This window comes from Terrapene carolina, unplaced genomic scaffold (genome assembly GCF_002925995.2).
Source record: "Terrapene carolina triunguis isolate 2854851 unplaced genomic scaffold, T_m_triunguis-2.0 Scaffold58, whole genome shotgun sequence".
NCBI lineage: Eukaryota > Metazoa > Chordata > Testudines > Emydidae > Terrapene > Terrapene triunguis.
Window position 1 is genome coordinate 30110815 of NW_020664409.1, and position 26251 is coordinate 30137065.

Below are 26251 nucleotides of genomic sequence, written 5' to 3' on the forward strand. Positions count from 1 at the left end.
TTCTATCCCTCAGGGAGTGATTGTAGACTCCCTGCTGCCTCTTGCTGATACAAGCTTCCTGGCTTTAGAATTATTACCCAGCCCCTCACTAGTTGTGTTTCATTATCAATTAAGAGCTTTCTCTCTTGCAGGTGCTGCCAGGTATGTTAATTGACCTCTCAGGTGTACATTTACCCCTTCAGGACCTCCACACAGGGAGATTTTGATTAGATATTGGGGAAAACTTTCTAACTATGAGGGAATAGGAATAGGCTTCCAAGGGAGTTTGTGGAATCCCCATCATTGGAGAATTTTAAGAACAGGCTGCACAAATACCTGTCAGGGATGGTCTAGATTTACTTGGTGCTGCCTCAGCAGAGTGGGCTGGACTTGATGAGTTCTTGAGGTCACTTTCAGCCCTACATTTCTATTATTCTATGATGGAAAGTGTGTGAATTTTGGTAACGATGATTCAAGATTTGGTTCATGTGTTATGCAATGTTGGGAAAAACAAAGCAGACCCCCTGCTGAGCTGTTTTTATTCCATTAGTGATTGTTTGTATTTTAAACCACTTTTTCCAAATGTATTTGGATATATAGTGTGTGTATAATATGCACATGTGTGTATATGCATATATATACACACAAATTATACACACACACACACACATATATAAAAACAAATTACACACACACACACACATATATATATATATAACAAAGACTTTTAATTTGGCACTCTTTCCTCTTTTGGTCTTTGTTAGAAATGGCAATCTTTCATGATATAACAGTTGTAATTCAGTCAACACTTCATTAACAAGAGAAAACATGAGTAAGTAAATAGGTATCCATAATAGGTAACAGTGAATTTCCTGGTTTTATTTGTTATGTACTATTTAATTACAAAGGTGATTCACATTATTTTGTCCAATGTATACTTAAATACCAGCTTTCTACTAAAAGATTAAATTAAAGAATAATCAAAATAGAAACTTGAACTGCATATATTAAAGCAAGATATGATGTAAAATGGAACACTTCTATTATTCTTGGCTCAGTAATATGTGATAATGATAATCTCCACCAGTATGGCCAGTGCCTGTCTTTTGTGACAAAACAGAGCAGGCCCCTGCTTAGCTGTTTTTGTTCCATTAGTGATATGATGACTTAACCACTTTGAGTCAGAATAAAGACTCTTTCTGTCTCAGAGATGGTTTCTTCCTGTACTCAAGAAATGTATGAAACACATAGGGACTTTTGAAAGCAAAAGTATTATACCCCAAGGCACAGTAATATGTGAACACAAGGGTCATTACTATTCCCAAGTGGGAGAGATTTCCCTCAAATTGATGGCTGGCTCTCTACTTATAAATCTGTCTTGTTGGATAGATGGGTGAAATTGCTAAAATTTTGCTAACGGTATCTGCAGGTCCAACAAAATGTAGCAAATTTTGAGGCTCGTATACCACAATCAGGAGGAAAAGAGACTTGGACAGATCCAGCACAGTATATTACATTGTAGATTCTGCCACCTACAGATAATGACGCGAAGACTTTTAAATGCAGTCCCTAACAATGAAATTATAGCTGACCAGACAAAATGATATATGCTATTAGGAGGAACAATGCTTTAAAATATGTTACCTAGTTAAGGTCCTGATTCTACAATGTAATTTAAGCATGTGCCTAATTTTAAGCATGTGAGTAGTCCCATTGAAGTAAAGGCTGCATAATGAAGGAAAAGGAGGGGGGGAAACACTTCCTTTTGAAAAATGGTGATATTCTCTTGCTATCAGCTTTGGGGAGGAAAAAAAGAGAGTCTGGTTCTGGGGGCATGACAGAGGGTGGGAGGTGTCAGATAGGTTACCTTTTGAGTTCTGGGATGGTGGAAAGAATTAAAAGGTGTAGCGTCGGGTGGATGAGATGAGAAATCTACTCTTTCAAAGACATGGAGTCACCATCTAGGAACCCATGTGAAGAAAGCCAGGGACAGATCTTGGTATTGTATCCCAAATCCCTGTAAAGAGTGAAAAAGAAGAGTATTAGGCTTTGTTTTTAACCTACTAAAAGATAGTCAAAACAGAAGAAAGATGGTTGGGGCTAATTTCTTTGGAAGATCTCAAGGTCCTGGTTACATGGCAATGGTATCTGAGTGCTAACATTAGCCTGAGTGCAGGCATCTTTATACAGAGGAACTACAAATATATATCTCCCGAGTCATAATAATCACTAGCCAAAATTATATCTACTCAAAACTTTAAAACTCTTAATTATTTACGCTTTAAATTATTAATTATTATATTATTATTACTATTATTATTTTCTAGCACCCAAAAATATGTGACACACTTTGCAGAAGAAAGTAGAAAGATATAATTCTTTCCCTGAGGCAATTAACAGTCTAAATTGTATATTACAATCTACATGAAAATACAATTCAAGTTAATGGAGAAACTGTCAGCTGCATTAGTATATAAAAAGTAATTTACGACACTTACTTGAGAAGGTCTGATATCCTACACACACGCACACACACACACACACACACCATGACATCATGAATGACTAGAAGTAACTGAGAAACACAAGATGCAAGACAGACTATTTGTTACATCTTAAAATTCACCTCTCTTGGGGAACTTGGAAAAAATTTAAATTGTATGAAAAATATGTGATGAGCAGTGGACTCATAAATTAGCAAGCATTTCTGGTTTTGTAAATAACCAAACCCTTGCTGTTAAAAAGAGTAATTATTTAGCCATTGATCAAATACTAACCATATTACCAATGTGCAATTGCTAGATAGTTAAAGGACTGTTTAGTTTGCATTGTGCTTTCTAAAGATCCCTGTCATCAGCACATACTACATTATGATACTGTCATTGGGAGGAATGCGCACTGCAACTTTAAGGCAGAAATGAAACTTTATTGAGATTACCTAATTGTGAATATTGTTGATTCAAAAGCTTCTTTTATGACAGTATATATTATTGATCACGACTCATCTCTTCACAAACAGACACAGAATTAATCAGAAGGCAGAACAGTTTAGATGTGAAGCATTCAAGGGTGCAAAGTTGAGTTATACAATTTAATGTCTCTAAAAAAATCTCCAACTCTGTAGAATATTTAGACAAGGTTTCTGTCTGTTCTTTCTTATAAAGTTGATTCAGTTCAGAGGAACACGACATTTTGCTTTCACATCTTAGCATAATTCTTTGCCCTACAGTTCAAGATAAATTGTCCCCAGACTCACAAGAAGTGATGAATTACAAGGTAGTGCTGCCAATTTTCCAATACACACGAGATGGGAGATGTAAACTATCACTTCCTCATAACAACAGCTTGAACTAAGCAGGGCTCAACCAGACTGAAACAAAATCTGCACAGTCGAACAGAACTCAGTTCTTTCTATGTTTTACAGTTCAGATTCTCTTTTGGGTCCTGTACTCGAGTCTGCAAGTACAACACTTAATTATATTCTATTTTATATATTACACACACACATATAAAAATGCCAAGAATCCATAATACACATGCACACATACAAAAAGCAGGTATTGCTAATACTCCATAAAAATATAATTACACAAGTGTAACATAGTTTTGAGCCACTACATTGGGTTTTCTTCAGTCCTCAAATAGAGTTTCTCCTACAGTCAGCTTTCTTTACCCTGGATTTGAGCTTTGGCAGCCTTCTGGCTTGTATCTCTCCCACCAACAACCTTCCGTTGGCCCTGAGTTTGTGTTAAGTTGGAATTTCCAGAAGCCTTGGCAACTTTCCCCTTTTCCTCAGGGACTTACCTCTGCATTTGATTTCAGACTTTACTAGAATAAAGCAGTTCATTAGCTATAAAGATATTCTGGGGCCAGGGCCTGGTTCTCTTTCCTTTCTCCCAGTCACTCTACTGCAGCTATGATGTACAAAAGACATAGCCAATGGCTTCTACTTCTTTACATTGTGGAGTCAGGGCTCATCAGTACAGACTTCACCTCCATTGCAGCATCTCCAAGACCTGAAAAATTTACTAGCCCAAGGAACAGTCTGACTAGTTGAACAGCCAGGAACAAGATATTAACAAACAGATGGATAAGACATAATAAGACAAAATATGTCACAATGCCATTGTATAAATCCAAGGTACACCCACACCTGGAATACTGAGTGCAATTCTGGTCAGCCCATCTCAAAAAAGATATATTAGAAATGGAAAAGGTACAGAAAAGGTCAACAAAAATGATTAAGTTTATGGAACAGCTTCAGTATGAGGACAGATTAAAAAGACTGGGATTTTTCAGCTTAGAAAAGAGACAACTAAGAGTGGATATGACAGAGGTCTATAAAATCGTGAATGGTGTGGAAAAAGTGAATTAAGGAAGTATTATTTATTTACTCCTTCACATAATACAAGAACCAGGAGTAATCCAATGAAAGTAATAGGTAGCAGGTTTTAAACAAACAAAACGAAGTACTTCAGACAATTCCCAGTTAACCTGTGGCACTGATTGCCAGGGGATGTTGTGAAGGCCAACAATAAAATTGGGTTCAAAAAAGTTCATGGAGGATAGGCCCATAAATGACTATTAGTCAGGATAGGCAGGGAGGCAAAACCATTTTCTGAAGTGTCCCTAGCATCTGTTTGTCAGAAGCTGGGAATGGGCGACAGGGGATGGATCACTTGATGATTACCATTGCTGTTCATTCCCTCTGAAGCACCTGGCATTGGTCACTGTCAGAAGACAGGATACTGGGCCAGATGGACCATTGGTCTGACCCAGTATGGCCATTCTTATGTTCTTAATACTCATATTTGCACATGGATGTCTAAGAAGGATCCATTTAATCAATACTTCTCTTCCTTCCCTCAACACCCATCTAATAGGCTGTTCTTCAATAGCAATTTTCCCTGCTAACTTGACAACAATAAGTTAACATGTGTTAAAGAGTATTATCTTGTTTCTACATGCTACAGCAATGCTATGGTTGACACAGCGTCAACCATGAACTCTTATTCCAACCTAGACAAAACCAAAGGGAGTGCTAAGGAGAAAGGATTGGGCAGTGCATTGGGCACAAGGGCAGGTGTAAAAGAAAATGAAAGCTGAGAGTGGTAAAGATGGAAGCCAAGATTTGAAGATGCCGACAAAAAAATTGCACTTTGTACAGAAGAGAACAGAAGCTAGTGAAGGGATTCAAGGAGTGGGACATACCATTATCAAAGTAGCAAGAAACAAAGATTTTTGGCTCCAGTGTCTTGGTTAGATTAAAGAGAAGAAATGATTGAAGAACTGAAAGGAAGAGATTGCAGCAGTCAAGAGGCAAAGTGATTAAGGTACAGACTGATTGTTTAGCACTCAGAGAGGAAAACAGATTTTAGGTCAGAAAGTGACAGGACTTTGTGAAAACCTATATCAGGGAGGTGCGGAGAGAAGAGTTGCAAATCATGCTGAAGTTGGAAGGCAATGGAGTTGTACTAGTCAGAGAGAAGACAGGAAAGGATAGGATTAAGAGGAAAGATACCTTTATTTAAATGAACCTTTCCATTTTAAGGAAGCTATTGTTAATACATCCATCAAAAATCTGGCTTTATAATTCATATACCAATACAAGCTCACATTTAAGCAATGAACCCTCCTGTATGTAACAAGGACTGAAGATGCACTAAATCCCACAGCAAGAAAATTAGCACGCTATTAATGGACAGTGTACCAAGACAAAAGTATGCAGTATGAGCCTACAAGACAAATACGTTCCTGGTGTTCCTCCATTGGCTTCGGTGGAATCATACCAGAGAAAAATTTGACACGGTATGATTAATATTTTACTCTATTCAAAAGTGAACTCACAATTGTGCAGCAGACTGGCAGACTAAATACCCAGAAAACCCTCTGAAGCATTCTGCTTGCCTTGTTTATGCAAATGACTGAGTGTATATATATTGTGTAGGCGATGAACATTAGTTCTTAGATATAGTGAAGCCTATCTGCTTATTTGATAAGAACTATAATAAACCTGTTGAAATTCACTTGCTCTGCAGTTCCTTTATGTTGTTACTGAAACAGTTACAATTCATCGTGACCATGGGATAAATCTATCAAATGGATTAACAGCCACATCCACAGGAGCCTGATGCATGTAAAGTAAGAGCAAAAAGCAGCTTAAAAATTGCATGTCTGATGCATCATGATTGGGAGACAGGGAGGGACAGTAATGGGAAATCCATACTTCCATGCACACCACAGAGGAGATCTCTCCTTAGCTCATTGTGTGGAAAGACATACCAGGGACAAGGCCAGTGGGCCTTTGTGCAAAACCCACACAGGAAGCAAGAAGCGGGCTATGTCTGCCTTTCCTTCTCCCCAGCTCCAGCAGTAACTGTCTGCAGCCCAGATGTTTGGGTGATCTGCACCCTGCTTTTGATTTGTGGGGGAGACTATCTCCCCTTCAAGCAAAGTCACTTTATTTGAGCCTTGCTTGCAGGCTCCGAATTGGGTTCCAAATACAGCTAGGCATTCATTAGAACAATGTATGATGAAATCAGAACACAAAAATGTATAAATACCCAGTAAAGAAACAAACCTAGTGAAAGAAGAACTTTGCCTTGTCACATAACTGTGCACACAAGAGATCGGAGCTAGAACTGAAGAACTCTCTCTAGTACATCCATCAGATTCTTACACTTAATTCTATTTTAAGTGTTTTGTTCACTCTTAGAGGCAGAGCTTTACTGTAGTGCAGAGAGAACAGCAAATATTGTTTCTTTTAAAAAGAATTGGGACCTCTAAATAATGCAATAAAATAATGTTTGCTCAGATTCATAGAATTTCTGTCAAAATAAAACATCACAAACTTGGTTCTTCAATTTGAGCAGGTTGATAAGGTTGGGGTCAGCCAATTTCACTGCCTTGGTGATGATGGACTATCTTCCACAGGCACTGCAAGAGGATGTTTACTAATCATAGCAGCAGCAAAATTGAAACTAGAGAGGCAGCAGGAAGGAATGTGCACAGAAAGAAAGAGGAGGGGTTATCACTCAACATAATTAATATGATGCTTTTCCTGCTCAAAAGAGCCTTCTAAACATCAACGGGGGAAAAGAAAAAAATCCTGATTATTTTCCCCAAAGAATATTTTTTACTTTAGGAAATACTAATAAAGAGACCCTCTATCAGAAAACTTATTTTTTTAAATTATCAAATTAAAAAAAGTTCAAGATGATAATTTTCCTTTAAAAGGCTGATTTACATATTGCCTTCCTAATACCAATTACGTATCACAACTGCGTTTGCGATTAGAAAAAGCATTATTTATTGTCATCAGTAAAATATTAACTAGATTCCACTCCCCTTTGTCTTTTCTCCACTAAACCTTCCATTAGAGTCACTGGGAATTTTGCCTAAGAAGGAAAGGCGGATAGTCCACCCACCATTTAGAACTGGTATTAACGCCAAACAAATTATCTCATGAACCAACAACCTCCCTTTGCCTCTCTACAAAAACACTATCATGGTTATTTATTTTTTTCAAGTATCTATGGTGCATCTCTGGTTTCATTAGTTCTGAAAAGGGCACATTCTTTAGCAATGACACATTGTTGGACATTGACACAAAATGGAGTAGAGTGTACAGGATATGTTATCTGCTCTATAACATGTAGACTGTAAATTAACTTATATCAGCCAGAAGACAGACATCTAAATTGAACACTTTCATATAGACTTACTTATTATTGATTATGTCTCTATGTACCTATCTCATCTGTAATTAGTCTCATACCAGACATGACAAAATCAGTGCTGTCAAAACAGAGGAGATTATGGACTGTACATTGAAGGCACTTACAGATCTAACTGTCAGAAAGAAGTGTGTCTTGCTGCATAATAAACTAATGTTCCAAAGCATTTATTGCAAGCAATTATGACTCATTTTAATGGGGTATGTCTGTGTATATGCAGTATACACACACACACACACACATACTTATACACCATTGGGAAGGGTAGATTCACAGCTTCTCAACAGGACCCTGCAGTTGGCTTTTGCAATGGAAGGGTTTGAGAAATCATATTTTAAATTTGTGATATTTCTAGGACTAGAAAGACAATTTAAAGTCACTTTTAGATAATTTTTTTATGGCTCCCTCTGAGTGCTGTACTGTTGGGCTTCTAGTAACTAAAGCATTTGGACATGTCTGGGTATATAGCCAAAATATAAAATAGTTTATTCCATAATACTAAAATCCAGAAAGGTAAATTTCAACCAAAATACACAAATAATGGAGTCCAGTAGAAAGAATAGCACCAGATTCTCTCTTGGGAAATTGTAAAGTTATTTCATGAATACAGATCTCCATTAGTTATTAGCATATGATCAAAATACCATATGTCTTTCCAATTTACAATATATATATATATATATATATATATATATATATATATATTTAAAAATTCCAATGCCATAATTCATAATGTGGATCTACCACCTGTCACAGTACTAAAGTGAGCTAGTATTCTATTACATTTATACATAGTATGGTCTCTCTTCAGCTCTCCAATGACAGGCCTGAATTATGTTTAATAGCAGTAATGAGAAATCCTGTCTATAAAATTGAAACTTAAAAAGAATATTGTATTGCAGGGGTTCTCAACCTTTTTCTTTCTGAGCCCCCCCCAACATACTATAAAAACTCCACATCCCACCTGTGCACAATAACTGGTTTTCTGCATGTAAAAGCCAGGGCCGGCATTAGGGGGTAGCAAGCAGGGCAATTTCCTGGGGCCCAGTACCAGAGGGGCCCCCGCAAAGCTACATTGCTCAGGCTTCGGCTTCAGCTCCGGGTGGCAGGACTCAGGGCCTCAGGCTTCAGCCCCATGTGGTGGGGCTTCAGCTTTCTTCCCTGAGCCTCAAGTGACTCTAATGCTGGTCCTGCTTGGCGGACCCCCTGAAACCTGCTAGGGGTCCCCAGACCTCTGGTTGAGAACCACTGTATTGCATCAGCGAACCCCAAATGTTAGCCACAAATTCCAAGTAACTGGAGATGTTTCTGTATTTAAAAAGCCTGTGATGGCCTAATATTCTTTGGCACTTACAGTTCTTTATGTTTTTGAATGGAAAGTGATATTTCATAAATAATCTGGGCATTTTTGTATTATTCTAGAATAAGCTGTTTTGCAATTTGGATTATACTGCTGCTTCATCCGGAAGCCTGACTTATGTAGACTCTAGCCAAGAGTAAGGCAAGCGCTATCTCACGTAATGTATTTGTTAAGTGTCCTTTAACATTCCCAATAGAGTCTTTTGATGTCATATAAGCCTTTGAACTGACAGGAGTGGAGTAGAATGTTGCTGTTGGCATTCTGTTGCCATGGTTATTTTTTTGAGAGAGGATTGATAGATGCTAAGACATTGAAACTCATGGATCACAAAGCTAAATTATTGCTGAATAGAGATGTAAGCAGTCTGTGTAAAATGTGCTTTAACATGTGGCTATGCAATATCTTTTGATGAGAGCGCGCAAAAACTCTTTCTTCCCTTGTACTCAATTATATAATCCAGAGGTCTTACTAAGAAAAGCCCCTGCTCTCTCATCAGGGCCATCCCTAGTGGGGTGTGGGGTCCGGGACAAATCAGTCTTTATGGGCCCCCCTTAACATTTTTTATACAGGTGAAATCTGGTGTGGGGAGGGGACACCAGTGCTGGGGGGTGAGGGACAATGGAGAGTCACAGGGTGGCATCTGTGCTGGGGCGAGGGGGCCCCCTGTGCTGGGAGGTTCTGGAAAAGGGAGAGACTGGGGCAGAATGGCAATGAATGGGGTCAGCCTGGTGCTGGCGTGTTCCGGTGGCGCTAGGATGCTGGCGACCGGTGCGGCGGTGGGCAATGCCAGGAGCTGGCGGGGCAGGACAGAGTGGGGCGGGCTGGGGTCGCTGCTGCTGCTGCCAGAGCCTGAGCCTGAGCCCCGTGATGCCGAGCAAGAAAAAGAAATACAACATGTGCTTCCCTCCAATGAGTCCGGGGCCGACCCCCACTGCTGGCACCAGGCCCCCCGCTAATCCCCCGGGCCAGCTTGGCCCCCCAGGCACCCCTAACCCCCCCCCCGCCCCCCGGGCCAGCCTAGTGCCCTCTGCATGGCACACGCACACTGAAGCGTGGGGCCCTCCAAAGTGCAGGGCCCGGAGGGGTTGCCCCAATTCTCCATACCCAAGGGACAGCTCTGTCTCTCATTTCTGTACCTTGTTATTTCATATCTCATTTTTCATTCATATTCATAAGAACTTCCCTACAATTCTCTTCATCTAGAATTTCTGTTCTGTGCCTCCTATGTATATGAGCCTACCTGACATGTGAATCTTGCATACCCTTCCTTGACTTTCTTTTTATTTATATTTTCCCCCCTCTTGCATTGGAAAAACCTCTAATATGTTTTCCTAGTCAATAGATCCTAAATAATAAATTTTTATAAGAGAAATACTCTCTTGCCATGCATGACTTCTAAACTATAAATTATTCAACCATTCTACTTACAAATATTATCTCTGTTTCAGTTCACAGCCATTTAAACACAGAAGTGACACCTTCACTCCCAAGTTTTATTGTGCTGTCCTCCTAAAATATGCACAAACAAGATTTCAGCTGCAGATATGGTGGGCTGTTTCCCTATGACTGCACAAAATTAGTCCATTATAAAATGAAGTGCTGTAAAAAACAAACAAAAGAAAGCAACAAACAGAATGACATTTTTATAAAATCTGGTAAAGGTGATTTTTTTGGCATGTTTTTTAAAAAAAAAAATCTATGAATTTTCATTGACCTTGAAAAGCTTTTTGAAGATACTCCTTGGAACAAATTACATACCAAATCACAATTCACCTCTAGTCATACATGGTCTTTTGGGTGGTAAAAACTGATCATTATTTCATGGCAACTGTGAAAGTTGTAGGATGACGGATATTGAGAATATAGTTGAGATATCTTCCTTAAGCCAAGTTTGTTTGTCTGCTTCCCTATAAGTGAAAAGTGGAGGGTTGGCAAAAAATGTATGAGATTAAAATTAATAATGAATCCTCTGTTCAAATGATCTATCCTGATTTTGTAGCTGCATATTTGATAGCTTATAAAAACAATAACAGCCTAGGTGCCAAAATACAAGGAGGAAAAAAAAAAAACAGCCAGGAGTAAGTTTTCCAAAACTACAGATGCTGTAGATCCTGAAATGAATGGAAAAAAGAGAATTGTTGTTGGCAGAACATAGAGGTCAGTGCTTAATCTCAGGAAGAAAGGGGCAGATGTCAGACATTCACCAGCATTCAACACAATTGAATATCATTTAGAAAAAACAAGACACTTATGTCTTCCCAGGATGGATCATCTTTCCAGCAAACTTTGTAAGTGCAACCAAATTGGTAATTAACCTCAGAATGTTTTCCATGAGGGATGACACCACCGGCTGACATTATTTTCCTTTCCTTCAGCATTTTTCCCAGCATAGACTTTGTAGGAGATGTTGATTCCTTGAGAAGAGAGAGAGATAATTAGAATAGAATTCATGATGTATATATTGTATGTTAGGAGAGCAAAAACTTTTACTCATCGGAGTGTCTTCGAGATTCTTTTCAGTCCTGGGTACATATTGACTAGATAGGCTTAATTGATTTTACTAGATCTGCTGAATTTTAAAAGCATCCTCAGAGATCCAATGCAAATGTCTACCTGTAATATTGCTTCCTACTTTAGTGCATTAAGCCTCAATTATCTTGTGCTAGTAGCATGAGTCACAGCTGTTGAATAGGGTTCTTAAGTTTATGGATGCTTGTTACACCAATTTGGGAGTGGGCTTAATTTTCCTACAAAGATGAAGGTGTTTGCCAGTCACATGAGGGTGGACTAAAAGCCATTAACAGGCACTTATAGTTGATAGATACATAAGGAATAGAGAGCAACAGAAGAAGAATGCCTGTAAGGAATGTTTTAGCAAAGGGATGTAACAAAGAGATTCAGGATGAAATCTGTATATTCTGCAACTGCCCTCTGTCACATTCTGAAACAGCAGAGAATTAATTATGGTCCAGATGTAACTTTCTGCAGAAGAATCGCTTTTACAATACCAATGTATGATAATAGATAGAACCATCTCTCCAGATTTTCAGTTCTCTCTAATCCAGCTCTGCACTGTGAAGGCAAAGCATCTTAAATCCATGATTTTTTTTTAAGGACATGATCAAATGTTTATAGTCCTTTTTATGGTAAATTGTACATATTGTAACTAATGAACTCTTGAGGTAAAGAACAAAAAATCTTTAAATTCTGTCTAAGCAGCTGGTTCGCTGGGTGATCCTGGACAAATTATTCCATTTCCTCGTGTTCCAGTCCATTCAGCTGTAAAACTCAGAGCTAGCTACTGCAGCAGCATGTGTTTGTATGTCATTAGAAACTGCAAGGGGCTTCACACAATGCCACCATGTAATTGAGCTTCTGGTACAGCAACAGTGTCATTTTAAAGACATGGAAAGGGAATCATTTCCTTTGACATACACATTATACAAATATGTACTTTTACCAAACTCTCTGAATGTTGTGCTCAGTTAAAATTAGATATGTTCTTGATGCCCTATGCAGTGCAGGACCTCTCTAATTCTTTAATTGCTTCCACTTTAGTTTTTAAAATATTGGGTAACAAAATCAAGATTATGAGCGTATGATCACATACTGCCACAGATGCTACGGCTCAGTGTCATAAGAACATTGCAGTGGCAATGCCCCTTAGCTGTTGGCCAGTGACATCCAAACAACAAGCAGTATAGAAAAGTCTTGAGAATTTGTTCAGTTTTTAACTTTCAAAATGCACAATCCTTCTGAAGCTTCAGCAGCTGAAATTACAAATCTGTGAAAGTGATCAACTGAAAGTCAGAATCTAAAAACTCTCATGGCTGTGATACATGTAACAGGAGAAATGATAAGTGTTAATCTATACACGAAAGGCTAGGACAACTCAGAGAAGATGCTGCCAGTTTTTATTAATCGGACTAAACTCTTTTTGCATGTAGAAGAGTGATAAAGAGTAATGCCTGTTGTAGGAGGCTGAGGGCGAAACAATATTGTTATAAATAACTTCATAGAGGTTGAGATAATCTCCACAGATATAAACATGATAACACCGGATTACAGAAATCTTGTCAAATAGAAGGTTTACAATGATTCATGCACTGGTTATGCACTGATTTAAAATCAGACATATTTCCTGGTTTTATGTAAGTGTTCTGGGCACTCGTAAACAAATTTAGAAAACAATTACCTTCACCAGTCTGATCTACAAGACATATCCCTACTGAATCAAAGTAAATAAAACAATTGATAAAAAAGAGGGGTTATTGTAACTCATTAATTGTTGCTAGCTGGCAAACTGTACAAGAATTGTTCTGAAGAATAACAAGGAAGACAAATTCAAAAGCCAACGCAATTCTGAGCTACATACTCTATTCAAAGGAATCATGTCACAGAGCAAAGAGGTGTCATTTCCACCTCAATATGGGTTTGGTGAGACTGCATCTTTATTGCATTCATTTGAAGGCAGCTCAATGGCCAGAAAGATGTAGAGAAATTTTAGAGCAACATTAATTAACAACATTAATTAATTAATTAACTGATTGAAAAGACTGATCTAGGGTTAGAGATTGTTGAGATGAGTTCCTGTCTGCATCCTGTAAAACTTGCCCATACCGGTATTGCCCTGGCCTCTTCTTTTGTCATTCAGTGTTGCACGCATTCTAAAGCAATATGCATTTCCTCACCTTTTGGGGGCGAAGCCAGACTTTGAGGCACCTGCTCCCCTACTTGGTGTAAACTTTGCTTGTGCCAATCAGAAACGAACACAAACAGGTTTTGGGCCCCGTCCCCTATGACACTTCTATGATGTCATAGTTGGTACTTTATGGGCCTGCCTGCCATGTGCAGGCAGGGAAAGGAGAAAGAAAAATGAATCCTGTGTATCCTGTGTACATCTGTAACCGAGCCTGATCACCTCGAAGCCTCTCTCTCAGCTCACGTGTTTCAAACAGAGTTTCTACGTTTGCCGGTCGTTATGCGTTGGTTTGTATTTGTAAGTATCAGTTATTACTAATTGCTGCATCTTTGTTTATAAATATTGTTAGTAGATATTTTAGTCATTGTGTGTTTTAAGTTTCATTAACTCTATTAGCTAATCAAACGCTGCTCTCTTACCCCTTGTAATTATCCCCAATAAAACTTTAAATTGATTAATTTTAGTTGTGTGTGTGTGTGTCTGCAGTTTGCATCGTGACCCATACTCTCCTTGCATCCCTTACCAATATAGTCTATTGCCACGTGCAGCCTGGTAAATAACAGGCCTGCATTTTCTTTCGCCCCTGCGTGCCCGTGGCAATCCACATAAAGTAAATCAGGGTCAGATTCTGAGTCCTGTATGTTATGTAGTACTGTATTCTGCCAGTGGTTCCACTGGAGAGAAGAGAGAGACAAAAAGTGGCAAAGAGCAGCAAAGACGCTAGAAACTGTGAGACTATTCATGGATTAAGGCACTACTCAGCTAAATAAGGGTATCAGAATCTTGATCCACCATCTAAAGTTTAGCTAAACGATGACTGGTTGGGGAAGTACAGAGAGTGAAAGAGGGGATATCTGTCCACAAATATTTGAAGGATGTAAGCCAAGTAAGAGAACAATAGTTAGAGTAATAAAAGGGAGGTACTGGAATGAAATTAAGAGCCTTTAATCTTAATATCAGCAGAATTTCCTAACTGTGAGGTCTATTATAATTTAAAATAGTCCTCTAAGGTAAATGCTGGAAACCACCCCACTTGAGACAATTAACAAAAGATGACAGGAAATGGTGTTAGAAAACATTGTAGAGAATAACTCTGCATTGGGCAGTGGAGATGGACCAATATAAATGTCCAGAAATGTCTATTCCATCTCAAATTTCCAAGATTCTTAAAAGAATGACAGGATGTTCAGAAAACTGACTATTACAATTGTTCAGGTCAAATATAAGAAAACTTTCCGAATGGGTATCTTGTTAACCTCACCTCTGAAAGCACCCACCCTACATTAATGTACACCTGCTTAAATCTTGTCCTGCTTCTCAGTATGTAAGTTTCACCCACTCAAACTCCCTTACACGCTGATACACTTGTAAGTAGGCCTAAGGGAGAGTAAGCGGGTATAAGGTGCTTCACTACACCATCTTATGTGTTACTTCCGAATCTGTTCCTGAATGTTTTTTGGGAATCTATTTAATATTGTATATGAGGAAAATTCAGAGTTTAATCCTTCAACAACCAAGTAGTCTCTCCCTTTTTGTGTTCTGGATTACAAAGTAAAATTAAGTGATAAGCTGCCCCTGGTATCTTTAACTCTGCCGCTTCCTCAAGTGAACAAGGAAAGAACTGAAAATATTAGAGACGGATCCAAGACAAATTCCTGGGTCTGCAGACCCCCAAGCTAATTCTATCACTGGTGTTCCTGGAAATTGTGTTTGGAGTAAGGGGAGAATATGGTACTGATTGGACTCCACATTCTGTCACCATTACTCAATTTGAATAGTCCTTACTCCACAAGTAGTCCCATTGATTTCACTCAGTGTGAGTAGCAGTTACAGAATAAATTGCAGATTCTCTCCTCATTCCACACACAACTGCCAATAACACTATTAGGAGATATACACAGAGAGGTTACGTATCTAAGGCCTGGTCTACACTAGGAGTTTATGTCGAATTTAGCACCGTTACATCGAATTAACTCTGCACCCGTCCACACCACGAAGCTATTTAGTTCGACATAGAGCTCTCTTAAATTTGACTTCTGTACTCCTCCCCAACGAGGGGAGTAGCGCTAAATTCGACATGGCCATGTCGAATTAGGCTAGGTGTGGATGGAAATCGACGGTAATAGCTCCGGGAGCTATCCCACAGTGCACCACTCTGTTGACGCTCTGGATAGCAGTCCGAGCTCGGATGCTCTGACCAGCCACACAGGAAAAGCCCCAGGAAAATTTGAATTCCTTTTCCTGTCTGGCCAGTTTGAATCTCATTTCCTGTTTGGACATTGTGGCGAGCTCAGCAGCACTGGCAACGATGCAGAGCTCTCCAGCAGAGATGGCCATGCAATCTCTGAATAGAAAGAGGGCCCCAGCATGGACTGATCGGGAAGTCTTGGATCTGATCGCTGTGTGGGGCGATGAGTCCGTGCTTTCCAAGCTGCGATCGAAAAGACGGAATGCAAAGATCTACAAGAAGATCTCTAAAGCCATGGCAGAGAGAGGATACAGCCGGGATGCAACGCAGTGCCGCGTGAAAATCAAGGAGCTGAGACAAGGCTACCAGAAGACCAAAGAGGCAAATGGACGCTCCGGATCCCAGCCACAGACATCCCGTTTCTACGAGGCACTGCATTCCATCCTAGGTGCGGCCGCCACCACTACCCCACCACTGACCGTGGACTCTGAGGATGGGATATTGTCGACGGCCGGTTCCTCGGACATGTTAGCGGACGGGGAAGATGAGGAAGGAGATGAGGAGGACGAGGCAGTCGACAGCGCTTACAACGCTGATTTCCCCGACAGCCAGGATCTCTTCATCACCCTTACAGAGATCCCCTACCAACCGTCCCCAGGCGTTAACCCAGACACAGAATCAGGGGAAGGATCAGTCAGTAAGTGTTTTAAACATGTAAACATTTATTTTTAACAGAACAGGAATATTAACAATATTAACAATGGGTTTTGCATGATTACTTTGCCCTAGGCGCTTAACGTCTCAGTCCTTGGCAGTGCAACTACTGAAAAAAAATCTAACAATGTCCGGTTTAGCATGATTGTTCTGCCCTAGCCGCTCTACTGTTTAGTCCCTGCCAGTGCAGCTACAGTAAAATCCGGTCTATATGTCCGGGGATAGAGCTGAAATCCTCCAGGGACATCTCTACGAAGCTCTCCTGGAGGTAATTGGAAAGCCTTTGCATGAGGTTCCTTGGGAGAGCGGCCTTATTGGGTCCTCCGTAGTACGAAACGTTTCCGCGCCAGGAGACAAGCAAGTACTCTGGTATCATTGCCTTGCACAAATTCCGGTGTCCTGCCCCGCTTCTCTGATCTGCACTGCAAGACCTCAGGCACTGAATGCGAAGGCCGAAAATTCGACCTTGTCCTGAGTGCGCATGTGATAGGTGCTGTGCATGGTCTTGTTCACAGAGAAAGACTATGTTCTTTGTTCACAACTAAATTTATCTTTCTGAGGAATTCACTCCCTTTTTCCCATCCCACAGCTGTGACTGTCTCCCGACCTAGCCTGGCATCACACTCCCAGAGGCTAGCGCAGATTAGGCGTAGGAAGAAGAGGACACGGGAGGACATGTTCTCAGAACTTATGGGCTGCTCCCAAGCCCAGGCAGCCCAGCAGACCCAGTGGAGGGAGAACTTGTCCCAAATGCACCGATCACACATGGAACGGGAGGAGAGGTGGCGGCAGGAAGACCAGCAGGCGACTCAAACGCTGCTTGGACTAATGAGGGAGCAAACGGACATGCTCCAGCGCCTTGTGGATGTTCTGCAGGACCGGAGGCAGGAGGACAGAGCCCCGCTGCAGTCTATCTGTAACCACCCTCCCCCACCACAAAGTCCCATACCCCCCTCACCCAAAGTCCCAAGAAGGAGGGGCGGCAGAGTCCGTGAAAACTCTCACTCCACCCCTGCAGACTGCTCAAGTACCAGAAGGCTCTCATTCCCCAAAATTTGATAAGTCCTTTCTTTCCCGCATCACCCAAGCCCCCGTCCCAGTTTCATCCCCCAGTTTCATGTGTAGTTGCTAATAAAAAAGACGTTTCTGTTAATTACTGTTTCCATCATGTTCTTTTAGAGGAGAGTCTGTCTGAAGGGGGGGAAGGGGGTTGGTAATTGGACAGGACAGTCACCTTTACCAGGGTACAGAGGCGGGGGCAGGTTCAGCAGCAGGGCACACACACATTGCAGTCACCAGTTACCCTGGTCAGTCTGGGAGGTGGTTTTCATGTTCTGCGTGTGTGTGTGTGTGGGGGGGGGGACTATGTGACTTTGTGGCGGGGGAGGGCGGTTAGAGATCTTATGCAGCGGTCCTTATCCTGGATCACAGAGCCACGCAGCAGGGGATCTGTAACCGTCCTCCCCCTGCCACAAAGTCACATAGCCCCCACACACAGAGTCCCGAACAGGAGGGGTGGGAGGCTCCGTTGAAACAACCAGTCCACCAGTGCGGAGCCTGTCATTCCTGGAGTTTAGAAGCGTCCTTTGCATCACAACACTACACCCGCTCCCCACCACAGTCTGCGTCCCAGGTTCAACACTTTTCAGAGAAAACAGTAATAAAGAAAACGCTGTTCATTAACAAAATTCAAGTGATTTTATTTTTAAACGTGTGTTGGAAGGGGGGAACGGAGTGAACGGGGTATGTAACTGGAGAGGATAGTGAACATTTCCTGGGTAAAGAAACGGGGGCAGGTTCAGCTTCTCTGTAAACAAACTTAATAGTCACAGGTTACCCTGCTCACTCAGGAACCTAGCTTTCAAAGCCTCCCGGATGCACAGCGCGTCCCGCTGGGCTCTTCTAATCGCCCGGCTGTCTGGCTGGGCGTAATCAGCAGCCAGGCTATTTGCCTCAACCTCCCACCCCGCCACAAAGGTCTCCCCCTTGCTCTCACAGAGATTGTGGAGCACACAGCAAGCTGCAATAACAATGGGGATATTGGTTTCGCTGAGATCACAGCGAGTCAGTAAGGTTCTCCATCTCCCCTTGAGACGTCCAAAAGCACACTCCACCACCATTCTGCACTTGCTCAGCTGGTAGTTGAAGAGTTCTTTTTCAGTGTCCAGGGCGCCAGTATAGGGCTTCATGAGCCAGGGCATTAGCGGGTAGGCTGGGTCCCCGAGGATCACTATAGGCATCTCCACATCCCCAACAGTTATTTTGTGGTCCGGGAAGTAAATACCTTCCTGCAGCCGTCTAAACAGACCAGAGTTCCTGAAAACACGAGCGTCATGAACCTTGCCTGGCCATCCGACGTTGATGTTTGTAAAACGTCCCCTATGGTCCACCAGTGCTTGCAGCACCATTGAAAAGTAGCCCTTTCTGTTAATGTACTGGCTGGCCTGGTGGTCCGGTCCCAGGATAGGGATGTGAGTTCCATCTATAGCCCCACCGCAGTTTGGGAATCCCATCGCGGCGAAGCCATCTATGATGACCTACACGTTTCCCAGGGTCACTACCTTTGAGAGCAGTACCTCAACGATTGCGTTGGCTACTTGCATCACAACAACCCCCACGGTAGATTTGCCCACGCCAAAGTGGTTCGCGACTGACCGGTAGCTGTCCGGCGTTGCAAGCTTCCAGAGGGCTATGGCCACTCGCTTCTGGACACTCAGGGCTGCTCGCATCCGGGTGTCATTGCGCTTCAGGGCAGGGGACAGCAACTCACAAAGTTCGAGGAAAGTCCCCTTCCGCATGCGAAAGTTTCGCAGCCACTGTGATTCATCCCAGACCTGCAGCACTATGCGGTCCCACCAGTCCGTGCTTGTTTCCCGGGCCCAGAATCGCTGTTCCACAGCATCAGCATGACCCATTGCCACCAGGATGTTCACGGCGCGGGGTCCCGTGCTTTGTGAGAGGTCTGTGCCACTCTCAGACTTCAGGTCCTCACCGCGCTGCCTTAGCCTCCTCGCCCAATTTCTCAGCATCTGCCTCTGGGAAAGGTGGATGATAAGGTGCGAGGTGTTGACAACGGCCATAACTGCAGCGATGGTTGCAGCGGGCTCCATGCTCGCAGTGCTGTGGCGTCCGCGCTGTCACTGACCAGAAAAGTGCGCGAACTGATTTCCTGCCGGCGCTTTCAGGGAGGGAGGGCGGGAGTGACGGTTGGATGACGACAGTTACCCAAAAGCACCCTCGACACATTTTTTTACCCAGAAGGCATTGGCGGCTCGACCCAGAATTCCAATGGGCAGCGGGGACTGCAGGAACTGTGGGATAGCTGCCCACAGTGCACCGCTTCCAATGTCGATGCCTGCCCCGTTAGTGTGGACTCACAAAGTCGAATTACTGTCCTTAGTGTGGACACACACGTTCGACTTTGTAATATCGATTCCACATATTCGATTTAAGTAAAATCGAACTACTCTCGTAGTGTAGACATACCCTTAGTGTGCAAATATTTTTTAGCCAATATCTGCAGTTTTTAATTCCATGTACTGACACAAGTTAGCCCACTGGTCAGCTAATTAAGAAGTTTCTGATCTCTTTGGTATGTTCTCCCAGGGCTGGTGAGTTTTGCTGAGCAAACCTTTTCTCTTTTCTTTTTTGTTAACAGAGCTGCTTGAGTTCTTTTCAGTACTCCTCACATATTGATATATTTCCATTTATAAATTGCATTTATTCAATAAGGTCTACAGCTAGTGAGAAATCGAAAAGGTCATATATGACCAGATGACTTGCTTAGAACTTTTTTTTCATGATATGATATGGAATAAATAAAATATTTTAAATCACTGATCCAGACTGTGGAACAACATGAAAGAAGAGCCAAATGGTTTCCTCTCTCTGGCAGCAAACTATATTTTTTTTCAAGGATAATTTAGCCTTCCTTTGATTAAAGGAACAAGAATTTATGCCAACACACCATGCCACATGTTCCATGTTCTCAGGTCAAGCTAAACTTTCAGATATGATCCTATAAATAACACACACCTACAAATCCAGAAATGATGGTAGATGTCAAGTAACACGTCACTGATTATTAAAATGCTTCACATATGGAGTCATACTGGCACCTTATGAAATCCTATTTCCCCCTCTGGTGCATCTGAAGAAGTGAGGTTTTTACCCACGAAAGCTTATGCCCAAATAAATCTGTTAGTCTTTAAGATGCCACCAGACTCCTTGTTGTTTTTGTAGATACAGACTAACATGGCTACCCCCTGATACTTATTTCCCCCTCATCACTCCTAACCCATTTACATACCAAGACAACCTTTGGCACATAGAATCCTCTGGCTCCAGAGTTATATCTATCCTGCCTCTCATCCCACATGCCTTTAATCTACAAAAAATTTGGCTTCAGCTGTTGGCAGAATTTGTGATCTGGAATGGGAACGGCAATTATGCTTTCTTTGGGGTGAAGCCTAGGTGACGGGTTTTTTTGTAATGCACAGTATGCATTTTGTCAAGATAAAAAATACTGAAGTTCCCATATGCATTATAGGAGAAGAGGTCAACCTACCTTAAATCCCTTGGAAAATCCCACAAGTCTGCAGGAACCAGTGCTATTTCCCAGTCCTTTCCTGAAAATGGAGGTCAGCATGCATGGTCAGTTCTTGCTCTTTGTTCAGAAAGAAAAGAATTTGCTCCAGTCTTTGAAGAGTTGCATGGTGATTGAGGCAGCTGCAATAGGGCAGTGGAGAGTGTTCTAGCAGGACCAATGGACAGCCAGAGAGCAAGACCAGCAGCTCTTGGAATTATTGCTGCAACAGCTGTATACCTCCCACCTCTGGAGTTGTTGGATTCAGGCAATATTTGATGATGTTCACCACATACAGTGCTGCTTTTGGGTCTGGACCATGACAACCTCAGCTGTTCTCTTGGATGAGCAGTAGTGACTGCATAACTTCAAAATGAGGAAGGAGCGTTTTCTGTACCATCCACCACTAAAATGCATACACCTCAGAACTGAAGCAAGGTAGCTATTTAGCAATGCACAACAACACCGCACACTGGTATAGACAAGAAGAAAAAAAGTATCTTCAGTATGGATCGTGTATACTCACCGAAGAGAGAAGGGGTTAAATATGTCTGGATCATTTGTTTTTAGTCCTCTGCATGGATCGGGATTCAGCTGTGCTCTTGTCAAGGCTGTATTTTGAGTTTAGATGCTGAATCAATGCCATCTAGTGGTGATAATTTTTTTGTACAATTCTAAAGTAACTAGCCAGTTTAACAGCATCAAGGTTCTACTTAATGAGTGGGGCTGTGATTTCTGTCTTGGTACTTTGTACAACTGGTCTAAATTTACTCAGGGTGAAAGAATGAAAGTCATAGAAATATAAGAGTAAAAAGAAGTACAATGTTATGGGTATTGTTCCTAACCCAATAACCCTTAAGTCTGTTCATGTCAAGGACTGAGATAATTTTTTTTTTTACAGGCAATGCTTTATTGCAGATAATCAAGAACTCCAAATTTAAAAAAAAACAATCCCTCTCTTCTATTTTTGATAAGGGGGGGAAAGAGAAGCAAGACATTACTCCTTAGACACCTAAAGCCATCACTGATTGTTCACCAGTCTGGCTGGAACAAGATCCTCGGAGGTATTTAAGTGCCTGAGTCCCAGGAATCTAAATACCTTTGAAAATCTCAGCTGTCATCTGTCTCACGGTAAGCTTACTGCAGTAGCTCCTGCACTCTATTAACCTCTTTCTGTTCCACTATCAGCTCAGGAGGATGTTAAACAGCAGTTACTAAAGTCTGACATTTTTAGATCAGCAGATCCAGCTAACTTGCATCCAAGAGCTTCAAAAGAGCCATCTGAGAAGCTTGCTGGACCATTAATGTTGATTTTCAATAAGACTTGGCACGCTGGGGAAGTTCCAGAACACTAGAAGAAAGGTAATGTTGTGCAAATATAAAAAAAAAAAGATAAATGTGATGTCCCGAGTCTGACATTGATCCCAGGCAAGATAATGGAGAAGCTGATATAGGACTCGATTAATAAAGAATAAAAGGACGGTGATGTAATTTATGCCAATCAATATGGGTTAATGGAAAATAGATCCTTTCAAACTAATATAATATTTTTGATTAGATTACAAGCTTGGTTGATAAATGTAATAGAGTTAATGTAATATACTTAGAGTTATGTAAGGGGTTTGACTTGGTGCTGCATGCATTTTGATTAAAAAGCTAGACTGATATATGACTAACATGGCACACATTAAACAGATTAAAATCTGGTTAACTGATAGGTCTCAAAATGTAACAGTGAACTGGGAATCATCACCAAGTAAGCATGTTTCTACTGGGGTCCCGCAGGGATCTGCTCTTGGCCCTACTCCATTTAACGTTTTTATCAATGACCAGGAAGAAAATATAAAATCATCAATAAAAAATTTGCAGATGACACAAAAATTGGGGGAGTGATAAATAATGAAGAAGACAGGTCACTAATATAAAGTGATCTTGATTAGTTGGTAAACTGGTGCAAGAAAGCAATATTCATTTAAAGACAGTTAAATGTAAATGCGTACATCTGGGAACAAAGAGCATAGGCCATACTTACACAATAGGAGTCTATATCCTGGGAAGCAGATAGTCTGAAAAAGATTTGGGAGTCATGGTGGATCATCAGCTGAACATGAGATCCCAGCATGACACAGTGGCCAAAAGGGCTAATGATATTCTTGGATGCATAAAAAGGGGAATCTGGAATAGCAGTAGAGAGGTTATTTTACCTCTGTATTGGGCCCTGGTACAACTGCTACTGGAATACTGTGTCCAGTTCTGGTGCTACAAAGGGAAAAAACATTTAATAATGGGCTCCTCATTCTAGCAGAGAAAGGTATAATATGATCTAACACCTGGAAGTTGAAACTAGACAAAGTCAGACTGGAAATAAGGCGTACATTTTTAACAGTAAGAGTAATTAACCATCAGAACTATTTACCAAGGGTTGTGGTGGATTCTCCATCACTGACAACTTTTAAATCAAGATTGGATGTTTTTCTAGAAGAGATGGCCCAGGAATTATTTTGGGAAAGTTCTATGGCCTGTGCTATACAGGAAATCAGACTAGATACTCATAGTGGTTCCTTCTGGCCTTGGAATCTATGACTCTATTAACCCTTCCAGGTAGCCACAGCTACAACCACCAGAGCCCTTAGTGAAATTTGTTCACTTGTTTACCATCACATCTAGCACCTCACACACAAAAAGGCCTGAATGCCAACAGCTGACTTTTACAAAAATGTATACGACAACATTAACCTCAGAGGAAAAAATAAAATAAATTAATGGAGCTTTGACTCCTAGACATATTCATGAGAAACAAGCTGCTTTAGAGGTTCTTCATTTTTCGATGGGACCACATTCTGAAATAAATCTTTCCTGAATCCCCTCTTCTGACCTTCAAACAACCCCCCAATCTTGCCAAGCTCCCCACAGATGAGGACACTCCAGCTCAAAACAGCACCAGACCCTGCCATAATAACAGATCCAAAGCCTGCCGATGTATCTCCAGTGATCAATACTCCCCACAATACGCCTTCCAAGAGCTAGGGATCCGAAAGATGACTATCACAACATGTGGTGTACCTCATCCAGTGTACTTAATGCCCCAATTACAACTATATGGGTGAAACCAATCACTATGCTCTTGAATGAATTCACTGAGAAAAAACAATAAAAGACAAAAACACCATATTGCCTGTTGTGAGGCGAACCTGCAGTCAGACCAGGGCTGCTCATTCAGCTGTCATGACTGACTCCTCCAACAGAGCTTGCAGTGACGCATCACTCAGGCATTCTGCAGCAGCCTGTTCCTGACCAGGGTCCCAGTCACATTATACTCAGGCACAGCTATTAGTTAGTCTGTGCAATTTCACTACTCAGCCAGGAACCCTTCTGCTGTCTCATGGTGTTACAGACTCCTCTAGGCTTCCAGCCTGTCCTTGGTCTCATTCCTGTTCCTGCCCCAGCCTTGCCCGAGCCTTGTTCTAGCCCACTCCAGCTCTATACATGCCCTATTCTAACCTTGCTCCAACCCTGTTACTGACCTACTCCAGCCCTGCATCTGACTCCTGACCCCCAAGACCATCGGACTGACTCCAACCCAGCTTCAACCTTTAGCCGTATCTGGACTCCAACTACAATACTGATGTTGCTTTTCTATGAACTCTGACCTCAGTACTGACCCACAGCCTGTCCCCCGGACTCCATTTTCAGTGCAGCCCTCAGCCCAGTCCCCACCCTCCATTCAGCTTCAAACAACACTCCAACCACCAGGCCTGAATGCCTGGAACCAGAGCTTGACACATGGGGGTGAACACTTTTCACAAAACAATCTTTTCATATCTGACCTCTCCGTCCACGTCCTCAAAGGAAACCTGCACACCTTGAAAGGACGAGCCTGGGAGCTTAAATTCATAACTTTACTAGACATTAAAAATCATGGTTTTAATAAAGACACTGGATTTATGGCTTATTACAGCAATCTGAAACCCATTAACTCACTTTTTTTGTCCTATGACTGTCGGGGTGTTAATGGGCCACTTCGCCTTGAATGATCTGTTAGAATATGTGTTAGCTACTTATGCTAAACAATCTGTTCCACCTTCTATTTAGCTGTAGACCCGAAGAACTCTGTGTAGCTTGAAAGTTGGTCTCTTTTACCAACTTAAATTGGTCAAATAAAAGATATTACCTCACCCATCTTGTTTCTCATCATCTTTTTTACTAGCCACTTCAGGTCCAAATTTTGCCCTTGCTTACACCTTGTCTGTCTAGCCATGTTAAGACCTGTCTTCAACTGTGTAGCTGAAGTGTAACTGAAACCAGAATTTGGCCATCTATCTATAAATCAGATAGAGGTGTCTGGTTTTAGAAGGTCTAACGCATACTATTTTGAACAAAAAGTAAACTCAGGTCTCAAAGACAGGTTGGGTTGACATTACCAGACCATATGACAGCAAGGATTGTGTGGATGACAGGATGACTCATGGATGATTGTGAGCCGGCTACTGGAATGGGAGCTTGGTGCTGAAGATGTCTGGCTGAGTTATTGGGCCTGTTTTAGGTTATTAAATCCAAGTGTCTGTTTTATTTATGTTGCACCTCTAATGGTATATGAGTACTGTACAGTACTAAAGGAAAATATATGAAGTTCAATATTCAAAGAGCCTTGTCCTCACATGGCAAATAAAGGTTACAGGAATGTAAAAAAATAGTCTGTATCTCACTCCCCACTGCATTTGCACTATTGTTAGGCATTTCAGCAGCGAGAGACCAAGGATTGAAAGGATATAGACAGAACCACCTAAAACACCTTGAAGGTCATAGTGACCGAATTGGTTAAATAGCTTTGACCTTTTCCGAATGTGTGTGAGTTTGAAGATATTTGTCATTATGAAACCCCATTAAATAACCTGCATGTCTTATTGGAAAATCCAGTCCGAGGAGATAGTAGGAATGCAGTATCTGGAGATTGCTATTTTGAAGAACTTGTATTGCAACAACAACA

At 41.5% G+C, this 26251-nt stretch overlaps 1 long non-coding RNA gene across 1 annotated transcript; it reads right to left on the reverse strand.

The window, feature by feature from the left end:
* Positions 1 to 1414: 1414 nt before the first annotated feature.
* On the reverse strand, positions 1415 to 21645 carry LOC112126052. The gene is made up of 3 exons (XR_002909777.1): positions 21247 to 21645; positions 11391 to 11489; positions 1415 to 1996 (listed from the first exon to the last, which is right to left on the reverse strand). It is a non-coding gene; the product is annotated as an uncharacterized LOC112126052 (long non-coding RNA).
* Between the last annotated feature and the right edge of the window lie 4606 nt (positions 21646 to 26251).